Source organism: Lactuca sativa, chromosome 1 (assembly GCF_002870075.4).
Source record: "Lactuca sativa cultivar Salinas chromosome 1, Lsat_Salinas_v11, whole genome shotgun sequence".
NCBI lineage: Eukaryota > Viridiplantae > Streptophyta > Magnoliopsida > Asterales > Asteraceae > Lactuca > Lactuca sativa.
In genome coordinates this window covers 156,900,792-156,915,865 of record NC_056623.2, presented here as the reverse complement: position 1 = coordinate 156,915,865, position 15,074 = coordinate 156,900,792, and positions in this window count along the sequence as shown.

The following is a 15,074-nucleotide window of genomic DNA, read 5'->3' as shown; positions in this document are numbered from 1 at the left end:
GTTTGAACCGTCTGACCCTGCAACTCGTTCACCCAAACCCTTGTGAAGCAGAGTTAATAAACCACTCCACTGTGGCGGAAGACACGACTTCTTGAACTTCGTGAAGGAAAAAAGAACCTCAGTGTATCCCATCTCATAGAACATGGAAAATAGTTGACTCGTCGTTATGAAATCAGGAGCAATAACAGAAGGATCGACTGCAAGCCCTAGCAACGAACATAATCGAACTTTCGAAATTGAGGTTTTGCGATTGAAAATCTGAAAATAGATCCTATCCCTGTTCTTGTCATAAGTGGCACTGGAATAAACCTCTGCTTGTAGGGACATCAGAACAGATTCCACCAATAGATAATGTCGTACCCAGTGGAGAGCGCTTGAGGCATTCAACAACGTGAAGCATATCCGGGTCATATAAGTATGGATTGAACTCAATAATCAAGTTCTTGTTGGGTTTGATCACCAGTAGGGACGAAGAAGGAGTTTGTTCATGGTGAGAAGATGAATGCGCCATTGTTGAACTGTCGGGAATTGCCAGTTGTATTGGAGTGATGTTGAGAATGGTAAGAAGGTACAATGGGTGTGAGAAACCCTTTATATACCATTGCGATGAGAGAGAAAAAAATCTTCCATCATGATTACACGATCTCTGAACCGTCGCCTAAAAAAGCGGGATTTGACGGCTTGGTTTCCCCAAATAAACGTCATCACGTGTGTTATTAGGAGCCGTTACAACTTCATGCGCCCATTTCCATCCTTATCTCTTAAAGCGATTCAAATTCTTATCCACAAAATGCCTCGTCAACTGAAATTTTGCTGCTGGCACAACACATAGATTAATGAAACTTCAGTTGAACACGATCATTAGAATTTTGGAAAAATATAAGAAATTTTCGTGCAAGAGTGAAAAAGAGAAAGAAATAAATCAAATGTGTATAGGATGTGAGTGATGTCATAAATTGACATAAAGCCGTTGATTCCGGGCACGAATCTCTTCCTTCAAAGTCAAGAGAGACTTGAAGTGCTTGTATGGTTTCCCATAAAATTACGATTGAGTGTCTATTAATAAACATCGAAAGGCTTCTTTTCAACTATCGGCTCTAAAAGGTGGCTGATCTTCAGCCGAACCTCGATACTTGACATAAGACCGAAGGTCAGGCGAAGTACTTGTGAGACTGATGTGGTCTGTTGACCAAGTAGGTGAGACATATAAAGAAGTGGTTGAGGAATTGAAATCTCAAAAACAAAACTTGACCTTTTGGGGAGAAATGCCTTGGTGTTAGACAATTTCATAAAGATCTCGCATAAAAATAAAAAGAGATTTCAACAGGTAACAAGTTAAATCTTGAATATTAAAATTCACCGTTAATTCCGTATTGGTATTGGATTGTGGGTTTCACTCAGCACGTGGTATTCGCAACTATGATCATCAACACAGATGTTGTGTAACCATAAACCTTAGTGGTAGAAACCGAGAGTCTTAAGGGTTACTGTTGTGAACCGAAAGAAGATGAAGAATATTGAGGAGTTGGTTAAAGAACTGAGAGTACCTCTGCTGTTTAAAAATTGACACAGCAGAAAACTCTTAACAACTTTGAGAAGGGTAAGGTAGCTCGCGACTTGAGTGTATTTGGCCTTCCCTTGTTTTAAGATCATGATCTTTCTATGTCTTTGATACCTAAAAGAAAATAAACAAACCACACGAAAAGCAACAAAATTTTGGATAAAAAAAATGAATAAGACTTAAAAGGAGAAAATATTTTTTTATTTTGATGATAAAATAAAACTTCAAAACAGTTCAATTTTTTTTTTTTGTTTTTTTTTTTTGTGTTTTTCGTCTAATAAAAAAAAAACTGAATAAAAATAAAGACAAAAGATAAACAAAATATACAATCGAAACAAACCTTCAAAGATATTAAAGCAAAATACACCGATAGATCAGTCGGTGTCGGTTCCTTAAAATTATGGAGCCGATATAGCCCGAGCGGTCGACTTATATCGGTTTCCTAAAATGACGGAGCCGATATAGACCGAGTGGTCGACTTATATCGGTTCCCTAAAATTGCGGAGCCGAAATAGACCGAGCAACGTTCCATTTTACTTAGCTAACCTTTTACGTTGATGAAAGTTGTTTTGATACTGACTCTGCTTCGATCATTCCTAAGCCATGTAGTATTCTATTGAAGCTCGTTTCAGGCAGTGCCTTAGTGAAGATATCGGCATGCTGATCTGATGATTTAACAAAGTGAACTTCCACATTTCCATCTTCAACATGGTCTTTGATGAAGTGGTATCTCAGTGCAATATGTTTGGTCTTGGAGTGTCACACCCCGAAACCAAGGATGGCGGAAACGTCCGAGGGTGGCGGACTTCATGTATAGTTTCACAACAACGAGAATAATAGTGCTCAAAGTAAATACAACCAATCATATATATAATTGAAAAAGTTACATCATTGTATGAATTACATGTTCTAAATCAGTTACAATATGTAGACAAAAAGTATGAAATGTTTGACGCCTTGACGTCCCATCCTCAAAAGCACTTGGTTACCTGTTTAGTGATTTCCTGAGAATACAAGTTGTTTGAAAAAGTGTCAACACAGAGGTTGGTGATTTCATAAGCTTTTGATAGTAAGAGTTTGAAAATCGATCTTTGTAATGAGTTGTATGTTACTAAGAAAATCCAATATTTTCCTTATAAAAGTTATGTGGTCCTAAATACCAGGACTGAGAATGAACAAGTATTTGTCATACTTAAAGATATAAAATTGGTTTTAAATTGGCATAAAACCCTTTTTAATTTGAGAAGAATCCTGTAATGAATGATGTGTAGTCTTAAATACCATGACCGAAAGTATACAATAAAATCTGTAATTATTGGTTTAAAAAGTGATTTTAAATTGACATAAAACCCTTTTTGATATGAAAGCGTACAAGTATTTTTCCATACTTAAGGTAATTTCTATGAGCTAAATCGACATAACTCGCTAATTTAAAAGTAGAACCCATAAATCTTATGATTTGTTAATACCACATGTGGGCTATTATAACCATACTTGACATAAACGGCCTCGTAATACGACGTTCTTCAGGCGTCGACGTTAAATGACACTTGTCACCACAGACCTGTCGGTCTAGCTGTTGCAAGCAGCTCTGGTCTGGGTTTCTCAAACCCAATATAGATCTATACACAACTATCACGTTCTCCCTACGAGAGACTCTGGTTACAATTTACTGGACTTTTTGACTTTGTTACTTTGGAAGTAACCCGAAGCGAATGACTCACAAATTTATTCATTAACAGATTTACGCGAACTAAACTGAAAACCTTTGATAAATCAGTTTGAAAAGTAAATGATACATAAAATATACCTATTATAGTTTAACCACACGTTTCTAATGTATAAGAACTCTTTTATGAAAACACATTAGTGCTACGAATCCATAAACTATGCTTATTATAGCTTAATATATGTGTTCTAAACAAATGAAGAATCTTACCATGAATGACTAAATATCAGTTTATGATGACAAACTAACAAGGAAACACATTCAATATTTAGAACTTATTGTTATACACTTTTCTCAACAAAATACAAAGTGTTATGAAAGTTATAAGCTGTTAACTAGTTTTTAAACTTTCAGCACCGTTATAGAAAAATCATACGAAGTTGAAAACTGAATCCGTAAATTCTGAGAGTTCGTAAAATGGGTCTAGTATATCCATTATTTTTATTATGATTTTTAGAAGTCTTTAACTTGTGTTAAAATGTTCATATTCACAGACTGGTCAAGGACCAGTTCTTGAAATGATAGGCTGTTTTGTAAAAATTACCATAAATCATAGAAAAATCATATGGAGATGTGTAAGTAGTCATTTTAAAGCTAAGAACTGGGACAACTCACACCTAAAACACTTTTGAAAAATAAAAAGTTTATGTTGACCAAAAGAGTCCGTGAATGGAGTCCAACATTTCTGATGAAAGCTGTTAGAAATGTTTAGTTATGTTCTTGGTGCTTTACTAGTATTCTCCCCCTTAAAACATAAGAAAACATGATAATAGAGGGGTATGAACTCACCTTGAGTAGTTTCAGTGGGTGAATGTTGGATTAGGAAAGTGTTCAACTCAAGAACACTTGAAGATGCCTTGAAGATTTTCGAGAATCTAACACCAAAATGATGTAATTTGTGTAAGCAATCTATGATTGGAGTAGAATGGAGTGTAATTATCACAAGGAGGATGAATTATACTTACCAAGAATGTAACAAAGCTTGATGATCAGCCTTGGAATCTCGAAATCGATGGAGAAAGTTTGAGAGAAAAGTGGATTTGGATCTTTGGTGAAATGAGAGTAAATGAGAGAAGTGAGGAGAGCGGATGGGTTGATCCATCTCTTTGAACGTGGGAGAGGCTGAAATTGAGTGGTAAAAGGACTATGATGTGACTAGAGATGGTGGGGAGGAGTGTGGGTTAGTCATGGAGTGGGTATGGGAGGTTGCTTATGTCATAAGTTAAAGATAAGTCAACACTCCACCTCCTTGTACTTTACCCACTAAATTTTATTGTTTAAATAAAGGTTTTCAAGAAAATATGATTAAATTATGAATATTTAGGGTTTATTGTGTTAAAATACGAGTTTGAGTGAAAATCCCGCGTTAAAATCATGAAAAATGGGCTTAAAATGTTAAAAATATTGAAAATGGGTGAAAAGTATCAAAAATCCAAAGTTTGGCCGGAGGTTCGGCATCTGATGCCAGGAACCGAAAGTAGAAGAGAAGGACCAAGAGAGCGGAAGGAACCGAGAGTGCGAGAAGGTGAATAGCAGCGAGGCTCGGTCGGAAGAAGGGAACATAGAGTGAGGTTCGGCCCGAGAGACTTCGCCCCTTCCCAGTTTCGGCCCGAGAGGCTTCGCGTCTTCCTAGATTCGGTCCGAGAGGCTTCCAGGTCTCGGTTTCGGTTGTTTCTTGGTTTCGGCTTCCAGGTCTCGGTCTCTCTCTTGGCCTCCAAGAGGAGTTTCGGCTCCTTGAGGCTGATTTTCACGTTTTTACCCCGTTTTAAGCCGTTTTCGACCTGGTTAAGAGTCGGGATGGCCCGGAAGACTATGAAAAATTATTCGAACTTTTGAGAGATTTGGGAGATATTTCTAATAAAAAGAGATATGGTGAAAACGATTTAGAGAGGTTTCGTTTGTGACCTTTTAGAGTGTCCGGCTTCGCAATGCAAGGTCCGTAAAGCCCATTAAGCCATGTTTTAGTGTCTTACACATTCCCGATGAGTGTGAAATAGTGATTTACCACTTTGGTTCAATGTTTAGTACGTTTAGGGTTTAGGAAATTCAACCACATGTATTTTCCAAATGATGTTTTCTCATTAAAATGGCGGTTTGTTTAGTAATCACACAACGTGAACCCTAATACACAAGGGTTAATTGAGTTGACTGGTTTGACTTGTTGGCTTTAGCTGACTTTGACTTGACCGGAAATTGACGGTTGTCACATGGAGTGCTCCACTGGATTGTGGCAAATCCTTATCGCACTTTCAGAATCACAGTTAAGTGGAATCTTCTTCATACTTAAACCATAATCTTTGAGCTGACTTTGTATCCATACCACTTGCGATGTACAGGCATCTGCTGCAATGTACTCAGCTTCGGCTGTTGAAGGAGACACACACGTCTGCTTCTTTGACTGCCAGCTGATAGGTTTTCCATTAAGGAACTGACATCCTCCCATAGTGCTCTTTTGGTCCAATCCACATCCACCAAGATTCGCATCAGAAAATGCTTGTATAAAGAATCCATAGTTCGTAGGATACCAAAGACCAAGAGATAAGGTTCGCTTCAGATAGCGAAAAATATTCTTCACAACTATCATGTGAGGTTCTCTTGGATTATCTTGAAACCTGGCACAATAGTAGACCGAGAACATTATATCTGGTCTAGTAGCCGTCAAATACATGAGGGATCCTATCATTTGACAATAGAGTGTCATGTCTACAGCCGGTTTATCCATAGATGGCATCAATTTTGTGCCAAATGCCCTGGGAACCTTCACCTTCGAGTCTCCGTTTATTCTGAATTTTGTCAGCAAGTTCTTGGTGTAAGCTTCCTGATTTATGAATATACCTTCTGGTCCTTGTCTAATGTTTAGTCCAAGAAAAAAGTTAATCGGACCCATTGCGCTCATTTCAAATTTAGTCTCCATCACCTTCCTGAATTCAGCTGTTAGGTTAGGATTCGTGGAGCTGAAGATGATGTCATCGACATAGATTTGAACAATCATCAAGTGTTCGCCCTCTTTCTTACGAAAGAAGGTCGGGTCAACCGAACCTTATTTAAACTTAGACATTTTTAGGAAACGAATTAAGGTTTCATACCATGCTCTCGGTGCTTGTTTCAGACCATACACTGCTTTATCTAGGACGTAGCAGTAATCAGGATACTTTTCATTCACAAACCCAGGTGGCTGCTCTACACACACTGTTTCTTCCAGTTCTCCATTCATGAAGGCACACTTCACGTCCATTTGAAAGACTTCGAAGTTTTTATGAGCAGCATAAGCAAGGAATATTCTCACCGACTCCAATCTAGCTGCTGGAGCGAACGTCTTTTCATAATCTATCCCCTCTTCTTGGCAGTATCCCTTCACCACTAGCCAAGCCTTGTTCCGGACGACATTTCCCTCTTTATCCATCTTGTTCCTGAACACCCATTTTTATCCGACCACCGAAGCATCCTTAGGAGTGGGAATCAATCTCCAAACTCAGTTCCTTTCGAACTCATGCAGTTCGTCTTGCATTGTGTGTACCCAATCGGCATGATCGAGTGTAATATTGACCGTCTTTGGTTCGATTTTGGAGACTAACGAATTAAACATGCAAAATTCGACTTGAGAAAATACTGCAGTTTGTTTCGCTTTTAGTTGAGAACGTGTGAGAACTTTCTCTGACGATTCACCAATAATTTGTGTTTTGGGGTGATCCCTTGTCCATTTCATCAGGGGAGGATAATTTAGATCATAATGTGGATCCAATTCTGCATTGACCTCTTCTTCGAATTCTGATTGATCATCTTTGTCAATTGTATTAGCATTCTCCTCCTCAAATGGCGAAGCATATCCAATGTCAGGTTCAGATATGTCACCCTCAGTTGAAGTAGGATGCTCCCTCTCAGTTGGAGATGGAGTTTCCCTTGCCTCTGGATGCTCCCCCTCAATTGGAGCTTTATGAGGTGAAGTTTGGTGCTCCCTTCATTTGAGCTTCAGGATTTGGAGGTGGATGCTCCCCCTCGACATGCAGTTCAACTGAAGGTTGATTCTCGACTGCTTTAGTAGGATCGGTTTCAGCAGCATGGCCAGCTTCATCGATGATTTTCTTCAGATGATCAACTTTGTTATCCGCTGCATTCGCCTATGAATTGATGGCCTTTTCTAGTTCATCAAATAGCCTTATGTATTCATCAAAGAAGCTGGAAATTGGAGTTGAGACTTGACCAGTTTCAGGGAAGATTTCAAGGGCAGTACAGTCAGTTGTTTAAGTTTTCTTAATATAGTTGTCATCAAAGGTAACATAGTAGGTTTCTTCGAGTCTCTTGGAGTGTTTGTTTAGAACCCTATATGCCTTTGAGGTTAGTAAATACCTAAGAAATATCCCTTCGTCGGCTTTGACGTCAAACTTTTTTCGGTTCTCTTTGGAGTTAAAAATAAAGCATTTGGAACCGAACACGTGGAAAAACTTTATGTTTGGCTTTAGATTGTTTAGGATCACGTATGGGGTTAAGGTGAATCTTTTGTTGAGAAGGGATCGGTTTTGAGTGTAGCAAGCACATGCAATGGCATCAGCCCAAAAATATAGAGGAAGCAAAGCAAAGGACAATATCGTGCGAGCAGCTTCACATAGAGATCGGTTTCCCCTTTCTACGATTCAGTTCTGCTATGGAGTGTAAGGAGCAGAGAAGTTGTGAGTTACTCCCCTTTCAGCCAAGTAGTGTTCAAACTCCTTATTTTTTAATTCAAACCCATTATTGCTTCGAATGTTCCTTACAGTCTTCCTCAGTTACACCTCGACCTGCTTGATGAATGCTTTCAACTTAGGAGTTGCTTCAGATTTCAGTTTAAGAAAATAAAACCCAGGTGAATCGAGAAAAATCAACTACTATAACAAGTATGAACTTACTACCACCGATGCTTTCGATAGCTGAAGGTCCACACAAGTCAACATGTAGAAGCTCAAGAGGTTCGATAATTTTTGTGTTGATGCACGTGGGATGACTCTTCTGGCTCTGCTTGCCCATCTCAAATGCTGTACAGAGGTGCTCCTTATCGAATTTTAGAGGAGGAAGCCCTCGAACATGATCACCCAACACTAATTTGTTGATGTCATTGAAGTTTAGATGCGAGAGTCGTCTATGCAATAACCAGCTTTCATCAGATTTTTCCTTAGCTAGTAGACATATCGCTGGTTTGACCTTGATAGGGTTGAGATTAAGAGGATACATCTCTCCCTTGCATTGAGACTTCAGTAGAAATTTCTTCGTGTTCTTCTAAATGATTTCTGATTTCTCATCATCAAATGATACTTTCAGTCCGGTTCCAATAACTAGTTGGGAAACACTGATGAGGTTGTGCTACAAACCTTCCACATACGCAACTTTTCTAATTGAGAATTCCCCATTTGTTATCATACCATATTCTTTTATTGTTCCAAACGAGTTCTTTCCATACTTCACACAACCACCATATGTTAGGGACTGAAACTCCCATAGCTCTTCCTTCCTCCCTGTCATGTGACGCGAGCAGCCACTGTCAATGCACCATTCGTCGTCGAACTGCTCGTCGCTCAACACCTGAAAATTCAAGCAGATTTAGGAACCCAAAGTTTCTTGGGCCCTGGTAAGTTTTCCACAGAAAAAGGAATAACTACATCAAGATCAACCAAAGATGTTCTTTTAACGAGAGTGGTTTCATCTTTACGTTTGATGGTGTACACCTTTATTTTATTTTTATCTTGTTTAAATTGAGGTGTATTAGATGGTGTTTTCTTAGTATGAATTTTCTTTTGATCCCTAGGTTCAGTTGACTTCTTCGAATTAGTGTTATTCGTCTCAAAGTCAAGCTTCCCTTTTCCTTTAACATATTTCAAGGATTGTGCCTTATGTGATCTGGGAGCAGGACAGTAATAGGATTTTTGACTTTGATCCTTTGGTTTTGAACCGAAAATGGAGGTTCGGCTCTGAGCCTGTGGTTTTGAACCGAGACTGGACGTTCGGCTCTTCCATCTGATGTTTGGAACGAAATTGGGTTGTCTGCTATGGACTCTAGTATTTTGAGGACCGAAACTGGAGGTTCGACTCTGAGAGTGGAAAGAATTTGAATCGACACTTGACTTTCAGTTTATCTGACTGTTGGCCTTGCTCAATTGATTTCTAGCCTGAGCCTCATCCTTGGTTTGGACAAAGTTGGGATTTTCAGAGTTCCAAAACCGTTTTCTCTCACACAGGTTTTTCATATACCTCTCATTTCTTTGGCGCTTTTGGATGGCCAAATCCTTTTGAGATTTATGAATATTGAAGCTCGGTTTTGGTTTTGGATTTTCCTTCTTAGATTCGTTTCGATGTGACTCCTTCTTAGGTTCTTTAGGTATTTCCTTCGTTCCACTAGTGCTTAGTTTGGCAAAGCTTGATGGTTTATTAAGGGGTTCTGGAATGTATCTACCTTCCACTCTCCATGAGGTTTATTCTGACAAGCCGACGGTTTCGCCAGCATTATCGATAGGTGCTGACCAGAAGAAATCGTCACATCCTCCAATGTTGTATTGATCTACCAAAATCTTTAGTTCTGCTGTTTGTGTTTCTGATACTCCTTTCACAGCATAAACCTGATAAGGAACCGTTTGAATCTTTTGGTAGACCACTGCCTTTTCTTTGAGTTTCTTCGTCTTGTTGTTTGACAGGCGAGCATATTTGACCAAGTTTTATGATATTAAGGGCTTTTCAGTCTTGGTTTCGCTCTTTAGAAACTCTGAGCAATCGATTACGTCTTCCACTTAGATCGCACTCGTCTCAGTTGCATTGTCAAACTCAGATGAACTTTCAATATTTATTTTATGTTCGGTCATCAGTTTGGCGTTAGATGAGTCAATGGATTTTAAAGTGTCAGTCTTAATTTTTAACTTATCATTTTCATCTAAGAGTTGTTTTAACATACATTTATGTTCCTTAGAATCATTGAAAGTTTCAATTCGTCCAGACCTATTTTATAGGCAATGGAAATTTCTTCAGAGGACATGATAGATTCACATTCATCAATGACCTCATCCTCCTTAAACTCAAGGAAGGGCAAGATCATTTTATGAATCTTTTTCCCTGTTTCACAATCCAAATGCAATTGCATGATATTAGTATATAAACGTTTGGCAATCAAACAAAAAACATTACGTCATCTTCACTCTCTCTTCTCTCGGCTAACTTTCTCAACAGGCAATCCATGGCAAAGTGATTCTTGCCGTGACAGTAATTGCAGTCATACCGGAAGTCACCCACCAGTTTGCTCTCTTTCTTTTCATTCTCTTTTTGAGATGTATTCTTTGACTCTTCCTTCACCTTTTCTGCACTATAGCTTCCTTGCCAGTTTCGGTTCTTACTGACAGGGAATTTCTTCCGAGCAAACTTCTTCGGATTTGACACCATCATCGCATACTCATCACTTGTAAGATCACACTATGACATCTCATCTTCCTCTTCTTCTTCAATCACATTTTTGCTCTTCGAGACAAGAGCTAGTGAGCCGACTCCAGAGACCAACTTTGCTTCTTTTGACACTGTGCTTTCATGAGACTTTAGAATTCCCATAAGTTTTGCAAGGGAATAAGCCTTGAAATGTTCATGTTCCTTCACAGTTGAGACTACCGCCATCCACTCGGGTCTTACACCATTCAAGAAAGTTATCAGGTTTGTCATCTTTCAATACCATGTTTTGTCATCTTGCTGAGTAGATGATTGTATCGGTCAAACATCTGAAGCAAAGTTTCTTCAGGTTTTTGTGCAAACGCCCCGAACTCAGAGAGAAGCAGAGTTTGAATAGAATGCTCTAGATCCTTTTTGGTTGAATAAAATTCTTTTAGCCTATCCTATATCTCCTTAGCTGTAGTGCATGAACTCACCAAACGGAAGGTGTTGGCTTGCAAAGTGAATTGGATGATTCTTAATGCTTTGACATTACACAACAGTTTATCTTTCTTGTCCTGAGGAATCTTATCCTAGTCTACAATCAGCTTGTTATACTCTTTTTGACTTTTCACAGTTGTATTTGTTCCAGAGTGAACAAACGAAGCAAGCATGATTGCTTCCCAAATTAGATACCCATTATCTTCAGATCCAACCACATAATCTTCAAAGTCATGCGTCCATACTTTATAATCATTCGTATAAAGAATGGGTACTGTTGTAGTAGATCCAATATTGTTGGAGATGTTGATGGGATTAGATTGCACGTCGTCTTGAGACATTATGAGCCTTCCTTAATACTGTACGAAATCAGACCTTTAAACTTGAGAATAGGGTTTTATCAAACACAATAGTTTTGTTCGATAAAAAGAAGATGGTTACTATATATTCGATAAAAGCGTAAACCCTATAGAGTTCTTCAAATAAAAGGAATATGTATTTGTAACACAGTCTCCTGCTCTGATACCAATTCTTGGAATAATAATCCTAGTAGGATTGATAAATTCTAAACAGTAAATAAAAGAATAAGAACAAGACACCGGAATGGCTCAAATATTGTCGAATGATTAAACTTAAACACCCTAGAAGAGCTCGATGAAGAACTTTGAATGTAGAGATGTTTTAGGGTTACACAATAATAATCAGAGTAATAAAATCAAGAACGTATCTAATGCATACATGCATGCACTATAAATACTGCCTAACCCTAATAAAACATGGATGGACAGGCCCATTCCGGTGAATACAGAATAAGCCCATGACGCAACATCAATATCCTACAGATTATATGAAAGTGTTTTTTAAAAAATGTATATGGTTAGGAGCTAATAGCCTCAGAATGATTGGTTTAGCCTTATTTTATTTTCCTTATTTGGATGTGTTCTTAGGGTAGAATCTCTTATTCGAAAGTCTATTTGATCCTTTCTGTGTATAACTTGCATGCCTAAAAGCAACCAGATAGGATGGGTTTGATTGTTATGAGTAGGACAATCGTAAGGTAGCACGGGTTTGATTCCTGCAAGAGTTGTGAGTCATGGTTTGTGTTGGGATAGGTTTGGAATTACTAGGTAAAGCAGCGGGGGAAAGGTACATGTAGGTGTGGAAGGTAGTATTGGGCCCGTACTACTGGAAGCACAGGACCCGTACCCAAATCCATGTTCTACCTGGGAATTCCAAGGAAAAATGGTATAGAAGTAACCTCGTTATGGGTATCCTAATCATTATGTTTTGTGATATTTCAGTTCAGCATGGTGGTTACATGATTTGGAGCAGGGGGATCATGACCGGGAGCGGGATCGAGATCCAAGGCTGGGTCAGGCGGCCCTACTGATGGTATCGATGAGAGGCTGCGTGAGCTGGTTGCGGTCGAGATTACGAGGGGCATCCTTGACGCTACCCCCATCATTTTTGGGACAGTCAAGGAGGGCATGATGGAGATCATGGAGGAGAGACTTAGAGCATTCAGAGCCGATGTTTTTGTGGGTCAGAGTGGAGCCCGGACCCCCTCATTTAGGGAGTTCAAGGCGTGTGGAGCTCCAAAGTTTTCTGGGGTCAAGCATCCCATTGTGAGCATACACTGGGTAGCGGACATTGAGAATGCCCAGCGCACGAGTTCTTGCCCAGAGGAGTTAAAGGTTGGATTTGCTTCCTGCATGTTAAGGGACAAGGCCTGAGATTGGTGGGGCGAGGTTACTAGTTAGGTGGGAGCAGTCGATGTGGCTGATATGTCATGGGCTGAGTTTGTTCGACGTTTTGATCTAGAGTTTGCACCACTTATTGAGGCTCAACAGATGGTGAGGGAGTTTCATGACCTACAGCAGACCACTAAGACTGTGGTGGAGATCACCGCCAAGTTTCAAGAGCGAGCTTTGTTGATTCCTCAGTATGCTACAGATGAGGACATGAGGAGGACCCGATATCATTCTATGCAAAGGGATGACATTCGGGAATTTGTGAGCTTTATAGGATGCAAAACCCTGAATGAGATGGTGGAGAAGGCCCGTGAGAGGGAGATGGAGTTGGAGTCCCGCACGAAGCGGAAGACGGAGCAGGTGCAGGCATCGGGGGATCAGGCTAAGAAGCCTAAGAACACTGATTCTTCGAATAAGGGCCAGCAGGGCCAGGGGATGTGTGCCAAGTGTGGGAGATTTCATAGTGGGGCTTGTCGAACAGCCGGGACGTCAGGATGCTACTCTTGTGGCCAGTAGGGCCACATGAGTAAGGATTGCCCTAAGAAGGGCTTGATATGTTTTCACTGCAACCGGACAGGCCATAAAAAGGCCGATTATCCGAGGTTGTAGGGAGGAGGAGAAGGATCTGTGGCGGCGCCCGCGCCTGCCACTACGAGGATTACTGATGGCCGCCCTGTTAAGGTGGAAGCTCCAGCGTTGCAGAGTCGCGCATTCCAGCTGACTACCAAGGAGGCTCGGGCGACACCAGACGTCGTAGCTGGTATGTGTTCATTATTCTCTGCCTTATTTATGTTAAATGTTTATAAGTGCTTATTATGCTTTGTATAGGGACCTTTCTCGTCAATGGTATGTTGGCCCATGTCTTGTTCGATTCGAGAACTACCCGATCTTTTGTGTCTCTTGCGCTTAGCAAGAATTTCTTAGATGCATCGTGGACTCTAGATGCCCCACTCGACATGGAGATTGCAGATGATCGCACCGTGAGTGCTGCGAGGGTATGTCGGGACTGTGTCCTTAATGTGCATGGCGAAAGGTTTCGCGTTGATTTAGTTCCCATTCCATTGTGGGGATTGAAGGTGATTATTGGGATGGACTGGCTGGGGGCCAATGGGGACATGATCGATTACGAGTGGCAGTTGGTTCGGGTTCGAACCCCAATGGGGGGAGAACTAGTTATCCAGGGTGAGAGGGCCTCGTAGGGCCTGACCCTCTGTTCAGCCGCAAGGGCGAGGAGGTTTTTGCAACAAGGTTGCACGGGGTTTTTGGCTTATGTTTCGGATACGTAGGTCGAGGCAGTGACGGATATTGACAATGTACCAGTAGTGCAAGATTTTTGAGACATTTTCCTCGAGGAGTTGCCTGAGTGTCTCTGGAGAGGAAGGTGGAGTTTCGCATCGATCTCGTGCTGGGTGTCGCCCCGATAGCAAAGGCACCGTATCGATTGGCACCACCTGAGATGCAAGAGCTATCTACACAACTTCAGGAGCTGCTAGACCGACGGTTTACTCGTCCGAGTAGTTCTCCATGGGGAGCACCGATCCTTTTCGTGAAAAAGAAGGACGGATCGCATCGGATGTGCATTGATTATAGGGAGCTGAACAAGCTGGCGGTGAAGAACCGTTATCCTTTACCTAGGATCGACGATTTATTTTATCAGCTTCAGGGTGCATCCTGGTTCTCTAAGATTGATCTTCAGTTCGGGTATCATCAGATGAAGATTCGGGATGAGGATATACCGAAGACGGCTTTCAGGGCTCGTTATGGGCATTACGAGTTCGTGGTGATGCCATTTGGGCTCACCAATGCTCCAGCAGCGTTCATTGACCTTATGAACCCGGTGTGTAGGCCGATGTTAGCTCAGTCAGTGATCGTTTTTATTGATGATATCCTGGTTTACTCCAAAACCAGGGAACATCATGAGCAGCCTTTGAGAGAGGTACTAGAGACGTTGAGGGTGGAGAAACTTTATGTGAAATTTTCCAAATGTGATTTCTAGATACGGGAAGTGTAGTTTTTGGGGCATGTCATCAATCAAGAGGGTATCTTGGTTGACCGAGCTAAGGTGGAGGGTGTGATGCGATGGGAGGTACCGAGGAATGCCTCAGAGATTCATAGCTTTTTGGATTTAGCGGGTTATTACCGGCGATTCATCCAGGATTTC